Source organism: Girardinichthys multiradiatus, chromosome 14 (assembly GCF_021462225.1).
Source record: "Girardinichthys multiradiatus isolate DD_20200921_A chromosome 14, DD_fGirMul_XY1, whole genome shotgun sequence".
NCBI lineage: Eukaryota > Metazoa > Chordata > Actinopteri > Cyprinodontiformes > Goodeidae > Girardinichthys > Girardinichthys multiradiatus.
The window spans coordinates 26,317,133-26,330,934 of record NC_061807.1 but is presented as its reverse complement, the minus strand read 5'-3'; the positions used below and the strand labels follow the sequence as shown (position 1 = coordinate 26,330,934).

Below are 13,802 nucleotides of genomic sequence, written 5' to 3'. Positions count from 1 at the left end.
TATGAAAGGGCAAAAATATCTGGGTCTTTGAGGATCACAGGAGGAAAAAACTTCCAAACATTTTGCAATGATTATTAAATGAACATTGCCCAAGGTCAAAACCTAAAAGGGACGCCGATGTACAGCAGTGATTCTTTCTTATAATAAGTACGACCTCTGTATTTACAGTTTGCCCCATAGTGGCAGACACTTTGAAAAACGGCGTACAAAAAAATCAGTTTTAGTTTGTTGCAATATGTCATAAAAACAAGAACAACAAAAAAACCCATTTCTGTTCATCGCCACCAGATCTTTGATTGAAATGGTCGATGTAATTATGTGTTTTATTTTCACTCAAGGTGATATTTCTAGTTTCTAGGTTGAGAAAAATGAATAAAGATCCCCTAAAGTTAGAATTCCAGGTGGAAAAATAGGAGGTTTCTCACATCACAGAGTGCAAAGAGTATGGCACAACAGCAGATCTGTCAAGACATGGTCGCCCACCTTAACTGACAGGCTGGACAAAACAAGTAATAGTCAGAGAAGCAGCTAATGCTTGGTTCACACGGCAGGATTCTTATGCCGACTTTGACCCGACTTTCTGCCGTGTGTGATGTGTAAAGAGTGATCTATTCTGCTAAGGACGTTGCGACGGCTCCAACCTCAAATTCAATGATATGCAACATGTTGGATTGTCTTGGCATGATATCCTAGTGTGTCAAACGAGCACACAGCCTGTTGAATGTGACGTGTAGCCAATCAGAAAGCGAGACGGAAACGCAGAAGGGGAATTACTCTGAAGTCGTGTTTGACCTTGAGTGGGTATGCGAGATTTCCCATCTGACACCTGAATGTTCGTGATTGAAACCTGTTCGTGTGTGGTGTGTTGTGCTTGCCTTGTGGCTTGACACCACACACTCTACGACCAAAGCTGTTATACCTGCGATTTTTTATCATCACGTGTGGGGTCTCTCATGCTTTGAAAATCAACTGACAACTTTAAAATCTTTGCCGTGTGAACCAGGCATAAGAGGCCCATGGTAACTCTACGGGGGCTGTAGAGATCCAAAGCTCAGGTGGGAGAATCTGTTGATAACTATTAGTAGAGCACTCTACTGTGCATTATTGTTTTACTCTGTGCTTTGAACTTAAGAGCAAAGTAGCTAGGTAACTGAGAACTCAAGTCATACACCATGCTGAGTCCTCCTGAGTCATGTTGTGCATGATTAGATTTCATATCAGTTAAAAGAAACTTCGTCATTTGTGCGTTTTTTAAATCTTCTTAGCTTTAACCATCATTTGACTCTGATGCGTTTATGTTCTTTTATCTTGTTGAGCAATCTGCTGCTTTCAGGACAACCTTGATAACATAACTACTTCTGCTCAAACTTGCTTAAGCTGGGAGAGCCCTGAATGAAAACAGACACAGCAAAAGACCTGATGAGTCACTGCTTTGATGTCATTCATACTATTTTTGTAATCAGAGATTTTATGTCTAATTCAGAGCCTTGTTGACCTCATCAAATTGAAACATAATGATATATTAACATACTCTTACATTTGTCGGTCCTTCTACAGGTGGAGCCTAAAGTTTTTGGCATCAGAGTCGTGATGAGTGATAAAATCTTCTGCCGTGTGGCCTCACAAACTCTAAACACAGAGGGCAGAACAGCTCAAACTGAGCACTTTAACACATAAATGCATTGCAAACTGCAGGTTGTGATTCACTGCTGTCCGGCGTGGCTGTAAACACATGTGAGCGGCAACAGCTGACCTTCACTTCCCCTCTCTGAAAAGCACTGACTTGGAACGAAGCGGGTGAATGACCTTCCTGAACTTCCAGAAGAATTCAAGAAGTTGTGAAAGAAGCCGAAGTATTTAATGTTGAGGTCGATTTGAAAGAAAAATGAAGTTCTCAGCTTCCTTTTAAGAGCTTTTGCCATCTTAAAAAGTACGTTAGTGAATTTTTTCACAATAAGTGATAATGGCGTCACACAGAGTTGCTGGGTGACACGTTAAGAATTGAAGTTTGTCTAAAGCTAAGTTCTTTATGCGAATGAAACTCAAAGCAAAGGCGAACAAAAACAGATGGTGCTTCCCACATCCATTGTAGTTTTTTTAAAGTAGCTTAGGATATAATCTAACCTAAGTTCTGATGATTCTCTCATGAAATATAAATGAAAAAAGTAATATAAGTTACATAAGCAAACAATTTTGGCAACATTTACGGCAGCACCGTTAAATGTCAGACTGACTTATTTGTTTGGTTCTAAACTCCAGAATATTCAGATATATTTCAAGATTTAAAAGTGGAAATTTATCTCTAAGAAAATGCAAAATATGATTTCTATAAGACTCATTCAACCTGGCCATCAATTAATATATAACAAGCATCTGCAGTGATTTTTAAAAACCAGAGCTAGAAGCACAAGTTTGAATTTCCTCCCTAAACTGGGTCACGTGTATACACAGGTCCCTCTTTTTTTGTAACCATGAACAATCTTCTACTGTAACTCTGTCCAAATATTTAACCACTCCTGTTATCAGAGCTGGTAGCATTCAATCAAACTGGTAATTATCCGGCCACTGACTCAGGTTTTAAGCATAGCATTTTTCTGCTGTGCCTGTTAGGCTGCCAGTGGTACTGATCGGTTACATTAAATGGATGGACTAATAATGGATGACTACCTCCAGGTTTAAGTGTGTCTGATTTAGTGAGATGTTGGAGGATTTGGAAGTTGTAGTCCTTCGTTATTCCATCTATTTTGAGTAATGCACCAGTACCGCGCCGCAGCATGATAATGCCACCACCTTGCTTGACATTTTGCACAGTGTTCTTGAGTTTGAAACCCTTACCTCGACTCCTCCAAATGTGCTTCTTGTCATTCTGACTAAACAACTCAATCTTCATCTCTTCTGACCACAAAACCATTCTCCAGAAATCCTTTTCTTCACTGTGGAAAGTGACTCTGGTGTTTTAGCATCTTCTAGTTTATAACAGCCTTGAATCTCTGTTGGTTTCCGAATTGCTTCTGAACATACCCACTAAATTGCTTTCACTTGAAGTGGATCAGTTTAGGTTGATGATTACCACAGACATGAAAACTTCCTGCGCAGACATAAAAACCAAGGAATTTTAATTATCTCTATTATTTGTGAGAGCAAGAGTGGTCAAATATCCAGCCAGAAGTAAACCAGAAACATGGTACTAAATGAAAAATGAAGGAGGGGGTAATGCTACAAATTAATATTAGTGAGGGTGTACGAATATATTTGAGTTTTATGTATTATGTTATTTTAACCCCATTAATTATGCCACTCATGCCAATGATCAGCGAATGTAACCCTACCACCAGGACTACATCTATGAACAAGCTATTAAAATAATTTTTCTGCTTGACAGACTGGAGCACATTCTGCAAATTAGTGGATTTAAAACTATGCCCTTGGTTTTAGGGCAGTCCTGTCTTTTTCAGCCAGCATTCTGTGGTAAAGCACTTCTACAGAGATAATATGCTGTGTTCCCTCTAATTAAGTTAAAGTAGTTGAGACAACTTGAAGCATTCTTGTTTATCTTGCTTCTATCTGCATACAGAAACCTCAGTCGGTGTGCTCTTCCTCTGTGTAACCACACGTCATCATCTGGCTTTCTTTAAATTTATGATTTCTGTACTCCAGCCCTCAAACTGTGCAGTCAGACATGTTAAAACAATAAGTGTTTCGACACAGCCCTGCCTCCTGCACTTATGGCAGCAGCGTCAGCAGCAAGGTTGGAACAGACCCAGGTTTAGTTCTCACCAAGGCCTGCTGCCAGAGATCTGTGCCACGTCCTGCTCTGACTGTCAGATGGATAATGAGGCTGGCCCAGGGTCAGCAACTGTTAGCTCTAGGACCTGATGCTGGGACTGGAGGAGGGTGGCCGTGGAAGAGGAAAACTGGAGTCTTACTGCGCCTCAGGTGCACACCTCTGAGACAAAAATGTAAAGCTCAAAGAAGACCTGGCGTTAGCATGCAGTCAAAATGGGTCCTTTAATCTAGTGATGCACCAAATAATGGGTCAGTGAAGGAAACCTGCCAATTTTTCTTTGATTGGTTCTGACAAGGGCTGCAAAAGTTACCTGACATTATAAATGATAGCAACTACAGTAATCTATCAATATATAGTTTTTAAGATTTTATCCATTTTAATTGTTGTTGTTAACTAAAGTTGCAACAGCTTTGAGGGGGTTGCCGCAGTCTGCAGCCGTACATGTGCTTGCTTCATACCTCAGCCGGGTTTGGGCCCGGTCTGGCTGATAGGTTCTGTGCAACTGAAAACAGACATGCTGAATAAGGCATCAGCTTTGCTGTCAAATGAGCCTGGTTCTAAAAGCTTTTCAAAGACCTTAAAGGCAGCAGTGATCCAAAGTCTGGAAGTGCCTCAACTTACTTGTTGTGTAAGTTAAAGTACTTCCACGTTACACTGGTATGTTTTCTTGTTTCTAACAACTAAACAAGAGTAATGCGTGATCACCTGAAGAAATGTCAGTCAGAGGCTTCAGAAAAAGCTGTTGAATGCACTCTTTGAAATACATCGTGCAAATAAACACAGTTTCAGTTAACAAAGAAAAAATCTTGTCCAACCAACCGGGTCCTATTTATAAAATTGGTTTTGCCACCCTTGGCTGCAACAACCGCCATCGAGTGTTTGTGAAAACTGGTAATGAGTGTTTAACATCACTCTGGGGGAATAGTGACCCACTCTTCTTTCCTAAATAGTTTTAATTCAGCTACATTGTCAGGTTTTTGAACATGGCCTGTTTATGGTCTTGCCACAACATTACAGCCCGGACTTTACCTAGGTCCCTCTAAAACCTGCAGTTTTCCTTGAACAATGTTATAACAATCCTCACATTTTAGCCAACGTTAAGTTGACAGACAGGTTATTTTTAAGGGATTTCTTGATTCTACAGGTCTGGCAGTAATCAGGTCTGGGTGTAGCTAATTAAACGTAGGGCTGCTCAGTATCGAGAACACATGTAATTGATGAAAACTTTCGACTTGGACTCTTTTCTTTGTTTTCCTTCATCACTATGTCCTCAGAACTCTTTAAGAGCTTTAGCATCTCAGCCATAGGTCAAACATGAGCACAGAAGCAGTAAAGGTCCATCCAACAGGCCAGATATGTAATTGGCAGGCAGAACTTGCACATACGGCAATTGAAATTTAATATCGTACCAAATATTGCATCCTAGCAATTGCGATATTGTAAATAATACTATCACAATGAAAGCTGTGATTTAATATATTGTATAGTCCTAATGAAAATAACTTATCTTTCCAAGAAATATGGTAATCAGTTAATTCATGATATAACAAGGTGGCAATTACTTTTCCACACATAGCAATGTTAGTTTGGGTAGTTTTTTTCTCTTAATAAATGAAATCATCACTTGAAAATTGCTTTTTGTATAAACTCAGGTTATCGCTGTCTGGTGTTAAAATCTGTTATATGATCTAAATGATTATAACATCTAGAAAAAACAGAAGAAATCAGTAAAAATAAATAGTATCAGCAAATACTTTTCAAAGGAACCCATTTGACTGATTAATGTGCTTGTGTTAATATACAGACTTTGTGCAGCAAACAAAATAACTTTTACTTCATCCCATTTTAATCGCATTTAATTCTAATGATATGTTCAAATCTAACCGAATCAAATTTAAATCAGAGACTAACTAATAAATAAAAAACAAAACTAATAAATACTCATTTGTAAGTCAGGGTGTTGGGAATTGGGAGTGTCTTTCCTGTGCTTGTCCACCAGAGGTCCTCCTGGAGCCACTGCTGACTCTTCTACAGGTGTTCCAGATCTTTGGCTGATTGTGTATACCTGGGAGGAGTATTTAGGAGCCTGCCACCAGTCCTTCGTTGCCTGAGTGTTGTTGCCCAAGTGGTAATCACCAGTCAGAGAAACTTTGTCAGTCTGACTTGAGCCTGCGCTAACCTTGTTTGTTTTTCCCTGCTTCCTGCTAGAAACCTGTGAGGTGTGGGCTATTACCTTCGTACCTGGACTCGGACATCCTGCACCCTCTACTACTGTTTGTGATTTTGGACTATTCATCTCAAGACTGTGGTTCGGTTCCTAACCTTCCTAACTCCAGCCTCTGTGAGAACTCTGACCTCGTCTGGACTGTATTATTGGACAAGCATTCTGGATCGCCTAACTCCCAAGCCCAGTGGTACTATTCCCCTGTGTATCTCTGCTCTGTGATCAAAGTAAGCTAACACCTTGGACTCTATGGTTATTACTTCTTTGTGATCCGAACTAATTAATACTTATCTCTTCAGTGGACCCGAAGAACCTGCCAACCATTGTTTCCGGTGGAACTCAACTTTGTAGTTGTAAATAAACCTTTGAACCTTGTCTGGTCTCCTGAGTGAGTTTTGCATGTGGGTCAAACAATGACAGAACACTCAGGCCAACAAGACCCAGCAGATTCACTCAGGATTCAACTAGCTGAACAGCATCAGTTAATCCAGTCGCAGGACTCCAAGCTCCGATCGTTACATGACCAGCTTTCTGTTACCAATCAATGTTTGGAACAAATGGCAGGACAAATGCAAAGTTTTCTTCACAGTCTGCAATCTGGTGCTGGTACTACCTCCGCTCCGCCTAGTGGCGCTATAGCTTCTCCGGCTCCTCACTCCGTAGCCTTACGTGACGTCACAAACCCAAACCCGGAAAAAGTCTCTGGCGATGTGGATTGGGGAGGTTTTCTACTCCAATGTTACTTAATGTTTAATCGCTCTCCCCACTCCTTTCCTATTGATGATGCAAGGATATCATACATTTGGCTTTACTAACTGGTAAAGCACTAAGTTGGGCAGAAGCACGATTTCAAAATCCTACCTGCTTTGATTGCACCTACAAAGAATTTATTGATGAATTCCGTCTAACCTTTTCTACTGTTTCTGATCGTCCTAGTTTATCCCGCCGTCTCCTGAGTCTCAAACGGGCTAAGATCTGTTTCTGAGTTTTCAATTGAGTTTCGCACTCTGCAGCTGCCATTGGCTGGAACCCGAGCGCTTTAAAGTCTGCGGTTTTTCAAGCATTAAACAAGACGTTAAAGGATTAGCCACTCTAGATGAACTGGAGGCACTCAATGATTTCATTGCTTTGGCTACCCGTATAAACAACCGTCTTAGAGAAAAGAAGCGCTCTCGTCCTGTTGCTGGAAAAATGGAGAATCACACAATTCTCAGACCTGCTCACCCCCAGCAGTGTTGCCAGGTTAGAAATGTAGGATTATTGTACTAGAGACGTAAAATTATCGTATTTTGAGGGAAATGATCGTACACTCGTCATAACCAAAATAACAAGTCTGTTGACGTGTTGAATAGCGTCTAACAGGTACTCGCAGCTTTGTGGCGTGAGTATGGAATGGATTTATCAACATCTGCAGCCCCACAGTGCCAGGCTCTGCTTCTTCCTCTTTTCTTTTTTTCTTTTCCTCAATCATGGGCGGGCGCAGTGGACTATTCAGCCAATCATGGCCGTTGTTCTGAGGCCAACGCATTCAAGTCACTCGTAGGTCACATTTAGAAAAGCACAATTGGCTGCAGTGTTGCCAGGTGTACGATAATTATCATATTTGTACGATAATTTTGCCCTCTGTACGATCAATATTCCTAAAAAAGGGCCAAATGTACGATAATTTGACCATTCCGTGAATGTGTGGTTGTAATCAGTTGTCATCAGCCTATCGCCAAAGTCTGTCGGAGTTTTTTTTGTGAACCCTGAATGCATCTGTGTCCGGATTCGGGAACATCATACAGAGAGCAAAATTATTGTACAAATACGATAATTATTGTACACCTGGCAACACTGACCCCCAGACTCTCTCTAGTCCGTCTTTGGAGGTTGAGCCCATGCAGATGGGACGAGCCCATCTAACCCCTGAAGAAAAACAGAGGAGACGAGCAGCTAACCTCTGCCTTTACTGTGGTTCAAAATCACTTTCTCCTGGACGCCTGAGGCTGATGTCGCTTTTAGGGCCTTAAAGGAAAGATTCTGTGCTTGTCCACCAGAGGTCCTCCTGGAGCCACTGCTGACTCTTCTACAGGTGTTCCAGATCTTTGGCTGATTGTATATACCTGGGAGGAGTATTTAGGAGCCTGCCACCAGTCCTTCGTTGCCTGAGTGTTGTTGCCCAAGTGGTAATCACCAGTCAGAGAAACTTTGTCAGTCTGACTTGAGCCTGCGCTAACCTTGTTTGTTTTTTCCCTGCTTCCTGCTAGAAACCTGTGAGGTGTGGGCTATTACCTTCGTACCTGGACTCGGACATCCTGCACCCTCTACTACTGTTTGTGATTTTGGACTATTCATCTCAAGACTGTGGTTCGGTTCCTAACCTTCCTAACTGCAGCCTCTGTGAGAACTCTGACCTGCTCTGGACTGTATTATTGGACAAGCATTCTGGATCGCCTAACTCCCAAGCCCAGTGGTATGATTCCCCTGTGTATCTCTGCTCTGTGATCAAAGTAAGCTAACACCTTGGACTTTATGGTTATTACTTCTTTGTGATCCGAACTAATTAATACTTCTCTCTTCAGTGGACCCGAAGAACCTGCCAACCATTGTTTCCGGTGGAACTCAACTTTGTAGTTGTAAATAAACCTTTGAACCTTGTCTGGTCTCCTGAGTGAGTTTTGCATGTGGGTCAAACAAATCCCTAAATTAATGAATAAAAAAAAGGTTTAATTGGTGGTTCACAAAACGGGTAATGGAGGCTCTACAGTTTATTAGTAGGTCAGTTACTGGAAAATCTGATTTTTTTTCTTTTATATATATTTTTTGTTTTAATTAATTAACAAACATGATTCACTATCTGAGTTCAGTAAAAATCAGAATGTGGGGTGCTAACCTTTATTTACTCAATAATAAACGACTCCTTATTGGCCTAATATACAAAAGTATAGAGTTTTGAGTAGATCAGTTCCTTATGAAAGACGATAGACTGTGTAATGTCGCCCCCTAATGGACGCCCATACTACCAACAGAGCAGCTCCAGCATTCTGGATTGATACCTGATCCCCCTTTGAGTTTTAGCTTAACTATTCAGTCAAGGATAATTTGCACCTTACAGGCTAAATTAGGCAATCAAACAACATTTGAGGCTGTTTCAGGATTCACTAGAGGCCCATTGCCTTTTTTTCTGCAGCAGAAGCCAGTCAGCTTTTTAACAATTACACACACTTGTGTGGCATGGCGCTTTCATCCACTTCGGCTGTAGTTTTAACAACGTTACATAGTTTGTGTGGAAATGACTAGCATTTCCCTGGGAACACCAGAGGGCGTCAGTTTAACAGTAATGCACCAATTAAGAAGGGGCTAATGCATAGGAAAATGTTATTTTGTGTCTCTGGATGCCTTCAGAACAAGTCTTTATTCTTAAACTTATCGTGAAGCCCAACCAGCACGACTTGCCAACTGAATACAAATATAACAATTCCATAAAGTCTACAAAAAGTGGGAAAAAGCAGAGGTGTGTTAAACTTGTTGCACTTCCACATTTTCCAGCAGTGAGGTGGCTTTACTGAATCATAGCTGTGTTTCTATTTTGGCTGGTGGGAGAGAGGGAGAGGAGATGGATGAGAAGCAATAGTGACAGTATCTATCTGTAGCGCAGTCAATCCGAGGCTAAGGTTACCATGGCTCCCGGTGGTGGGAAGAATCGGTCTGATGTGCTCAGCAACAAGAGAGGAGACTGTGCCATCCTTCCTCGTCATCATTTTATTTTCTTTTTTTTGTTTTGTTTGGATCTTATGAAGACACGTTGATCCCAACAGGATATCTGTACACATTTACTGTGGAAACAGCCTGCAAAATCAACTGTTTCCATTTAAAACTCTGAAATTAGCACACTGAGGCAAAATAAGAATTAGACAATGAAAACAGTTCATCTTGCTTGCTCTCAGGACATAGAACAGGAAGCAATGAGGCAATAGATGCACAAAAGACAGACTTCACCAATCAAGGATGTCAAAGTTCAATAGCTCACAAAAGTATTTGTTGTCCTGGAACCTTTTCACATTTTATCACCTTACAACCAAAAACTATACTTTAGGGTTTTATGTGACAGATCCTCACAAAGCAGTTTAGTGGAAGAAAGATGACCAATGTTTTTCAAAACGTGTTGCAAATAAATTGTTATAACTGTGGCGTGCATTCATAGTTGCTTTGTACATCTAAATATTTTCCATTCTTCCTTGTAATGCATTGTAAGCTCAGTCAGACTGGATGGAGAATGTCTATGAAAACACAATTGTAACTTCATTGCCACAGATTCTCAATAGAATTTAGGTCTGGACTTTGACTAGGACATCCTAACACATGAGTATGCTTTGATCTAAACCATTCTACTGCAGCTCTGGCTCTATGCTCTAGGTCATCGTCCTGCTTAAAGGTGAATCATCTGAGTCTCAAATCCTTTGCAGCCTCTAGCTGATTTTCTTCCAGGATTGCCCTGTAATTTATCTCCATCCATCGTCCCGTCAACTCTGAGCAATTGTCCCAGTCCCTACTTAAGATAAGCATGACGCTGTCACCACCATGTCTCAGGCTGATGGGAAAAGTTAGTTTATTATGTTCTTCCACATGGTAAGTGTGTCCCCTACATGGCTTGCCAGTCCAGTAAAAAAAAAAAAAATACAGCAAAACACAAGTTTTCCTACAGCACGATGATGCCACCATTATGTTTCACAAGGGGGCCTGGTGTGTTCAAGGTGATTTGGAGTGTTTCTACCACACATAATGTTTTGTATGGAACCAACAAGTTCAAATTTCATCCCACCCATCCAGAGCACCTTCTTCCACATGTTCTACATGGGTTGTGGCAAACTTTAAACAGGACTTATTCATTTCTTCTTGCCACTTTTCCATAAAGGCCAGATTTGTGGAGCACACAACTAACAGTTGTCCCATCAACAGATTCTCCCAGCTGAGCTGTAAATCTCTGCAGCTCCTCCAGAGTTACCATGACTGTCTGATTAATGCCATCCTTGTCAGCTAAGGTGGGTGACCATTTCTTAGAAGATTTTCCAAGTTCCATTGACTACAAGATGATGGACTGAGCAGAGCTCAGTGAGATGTTCTCTCTGATATGTCTGATGTGTTCCTTGGTCTTTATGATGCTGTTTGAGCTCTAATGTTCGGTAACAAACCTCTGAGGCTTTGCAGAACAGTTGCATGCACACTGAGAATAAAGTACAAATAATGAACTCTATTTACTAACTAGGTGACTTTTGAAGGTGTCAGAATAATGGGGGCAGGATTATTTTATTACTTTGTGTTGATCTATCAAATAAAAATCCAATAAAATACGTGGCACAATGCGAAAAAGTTTAAGGATTATCAATACTGCAAGGCACTGTTAACCCACACGCAACACAGCTGCGATCCCAATAAAAACAAACATTGCACCACAACAAAAAAGCAGACCAAGCCAGCAAGCAAGCAAAAGACTGAACAAACAGGCCACAGCTAACAATCGGAGCAAAAATCATACTGCTCGAGCAACGCCGGCGCCGAACGGGCGTACACAGGGAAACTACACAAAGGAGTGAGAGTTAATGAGTGGAGAACGCCACAAGATGAAAATGAGATAGAGCCAAAGGAGAGAACTGGAAAAGGCATGAGGAGGCAGAGAGGAGGTGGCAGCAGGGGCTGCAGGGAGAGAAAACTGATCTCACGAACGTGTAAAAAGACAGGACGAGAGTGATTTCCAATTCTGACATTTATTAGATCTATTCAGTCACAGGTACAGAGTTTATTGGCAGTGATTATCTACAACAGGCACCTAGAGAAGGAAGCGAGCGAGGTAAATGACGGGCACTTCAACAATGTCACTGACCGATGACTAATTATTTTCACAACTGCTCAGATTGCTGCAATGTGAGCAGACATGAAGTTTGGTGACTCACTGCTTTTAAGGAATTGTGAAGTAAAGAAATGATAGAAAAACAAAATTTCTGATAGTGACATTGTTGAGTTGCTCTGAACTAGAAGTGGTGGGATGGAGAGGAGTACATTTGTTTGTAATGGGTGTTCAGGGTTTGAAGTCTCATGGCTCCAGTTTACTCACACAGCTAACGTCACCACTTTCAGTTGTTCAGCTGGACTCAGCTCTACTCTTCAGTACAACATTGATTGTGCAATAAATACTGATCAGAAAACCTGTATGTATTTCGTTTGAAAAAAAAAAAAAAATCATAAGACCTGCAAACAATTACATTTGCAGGCACCCGAAACTACAAAACAAAGTGGAAATGTATTCAACTTGGTAAAACCCAGTCACATAGTCAACCCCAACAGTTTGCAGCGCTGGACTTTTTAGGTAAATGTTACTCACGGGAGAAAATATACACATCACTATTTACAGGAGTGTTATCAGGGTTGATCACACACACACACACACAAACACACACATACACACACACACATACACACACACACACACACACACACACACATTGAGTTCAGACCCGGCAAATTGAGGGAGTCAACATCAATTTGTCATTAAAGTGCATCAGTCAGTATAGGAGTTTTACCATGGTAGTGGTAGCATTGTGACCACATTAAACAGACATGCAAATACAGTTGTATTCAAAGTAATATATAGTCCAACCTCACAAACCAAATCAATCACTGTTTTCGGTAAAAAGACATAGACTCAACAATCATGACATGCAAGTTGCCGATTCTTTGCAACTGAATTATTCATTGAAAGTGAGAGTGTTCATAATAATAGCAGTGAGGACGTACATCATGTGAACCAATAGGAGTACAGGTGATGTGACCACCAACAGGTGGCCCCTATTTAAGAACGAAAGACTGCAAACGTTGTATATGCATTAAAGTACATTCCTCCCTGACAATCTGAGTAAAGTACATCATTCCAGACATGGGTCAGAAGAACATTGTACTTCTTTTCTAAAGTTTATTGGAGAGGGGCAAATTTAAAGAGGTGCAGAAATGATAGGTTTTGCAGCTGAAATTGTCTTAGCTGCTTTAAAATGGAAACATAAGAAGAAAGACATCTGAATGGATAAAATGATAGCAAAAAGGGCTCAGCCAGTGTCGACTTCAGGTTAATCACTGGTACTTTGGAGTACTGTAATCATTAGAAGGCGGTAATATGAAGCAAAATTATAGACAAGAGAATCCTGCGAAGTCCCAATATTTGAAACAATGACATAGACTAAACACTGGTCTGGCCTAAAGGGAAACGGTGCAACATCTTAGTGGCTGATCAAACCTCGGTTGTCCTTTTTGTGTCTTGGGGGATGCAGACAGTTTGTCAGATGACCCCCAAACACTGAATTCAAGCCACAGTATATGGGAATATTGCTCATATTATAGTGTTGGAACCTACTGATCAAAAAATAGAGATCAAGGATCTGTTAAATCAAAATACTTGACTTCTTGTTGCGGAAATATAATATATCCATTATGGTGGGTTTCAACAAGTTGCTGGTGTATGTGAACAGCAACTTGGTTTCAGACCAGCAAGATTAACATTTAGAAGCGGCCAGCCTGATCCCAGAACCTTAATTTTGTAGAAGATTTTGTGAGGTGACATCAAACATGTCGTTTCTGAGACTTAACCGATAAAAGATTGTTCTGGGTTGGAACATTTGTTCGCATGTGCCAGAAGATGGGCGACACAAATTATAAAACTAAAAATTTGTTCAGTGATTCACACAAAAGCTACATCTTCAACTTTTTTTCAGTTTATACGTTAAATGTTTGAGTTTGTGAAGTTTATTTTTAAAATATTCC

General features: G+C 40.7%; 1 protein-coding gene and 1 long non-coding RNA gene across 5 annotated transcripts in view; one reads left to right on the top strand and one right to left on the bottom strand.

Moving 5' to 3' along the window:
* Positions 1–13,802, bottom strand: part of rgs12a (regulator of G protein signaling 12a) — a 63,167-nt gene that overhangs the window by 2,644 nt on the left and 46,721 nt on the right. The window lies entirely within an intron of this gene.
* LOC124880475 lies at positions 5,693–8,651 on the top strand. 2 transcript variants are annotated; one of them, XR_007041358.1, is made up of 3 exons: positions 5,693–7,253; positions 8,261–8,503; positions 8,576–8,651. It is a non-coding gene; the product is annotated as an uncharacterized LOC124880475 (long non-coding RNA). The 2 variants fall into 2 exon arrangements; XR_007041357.1 differs by having other exon boundaries at positions 5,707–6,238.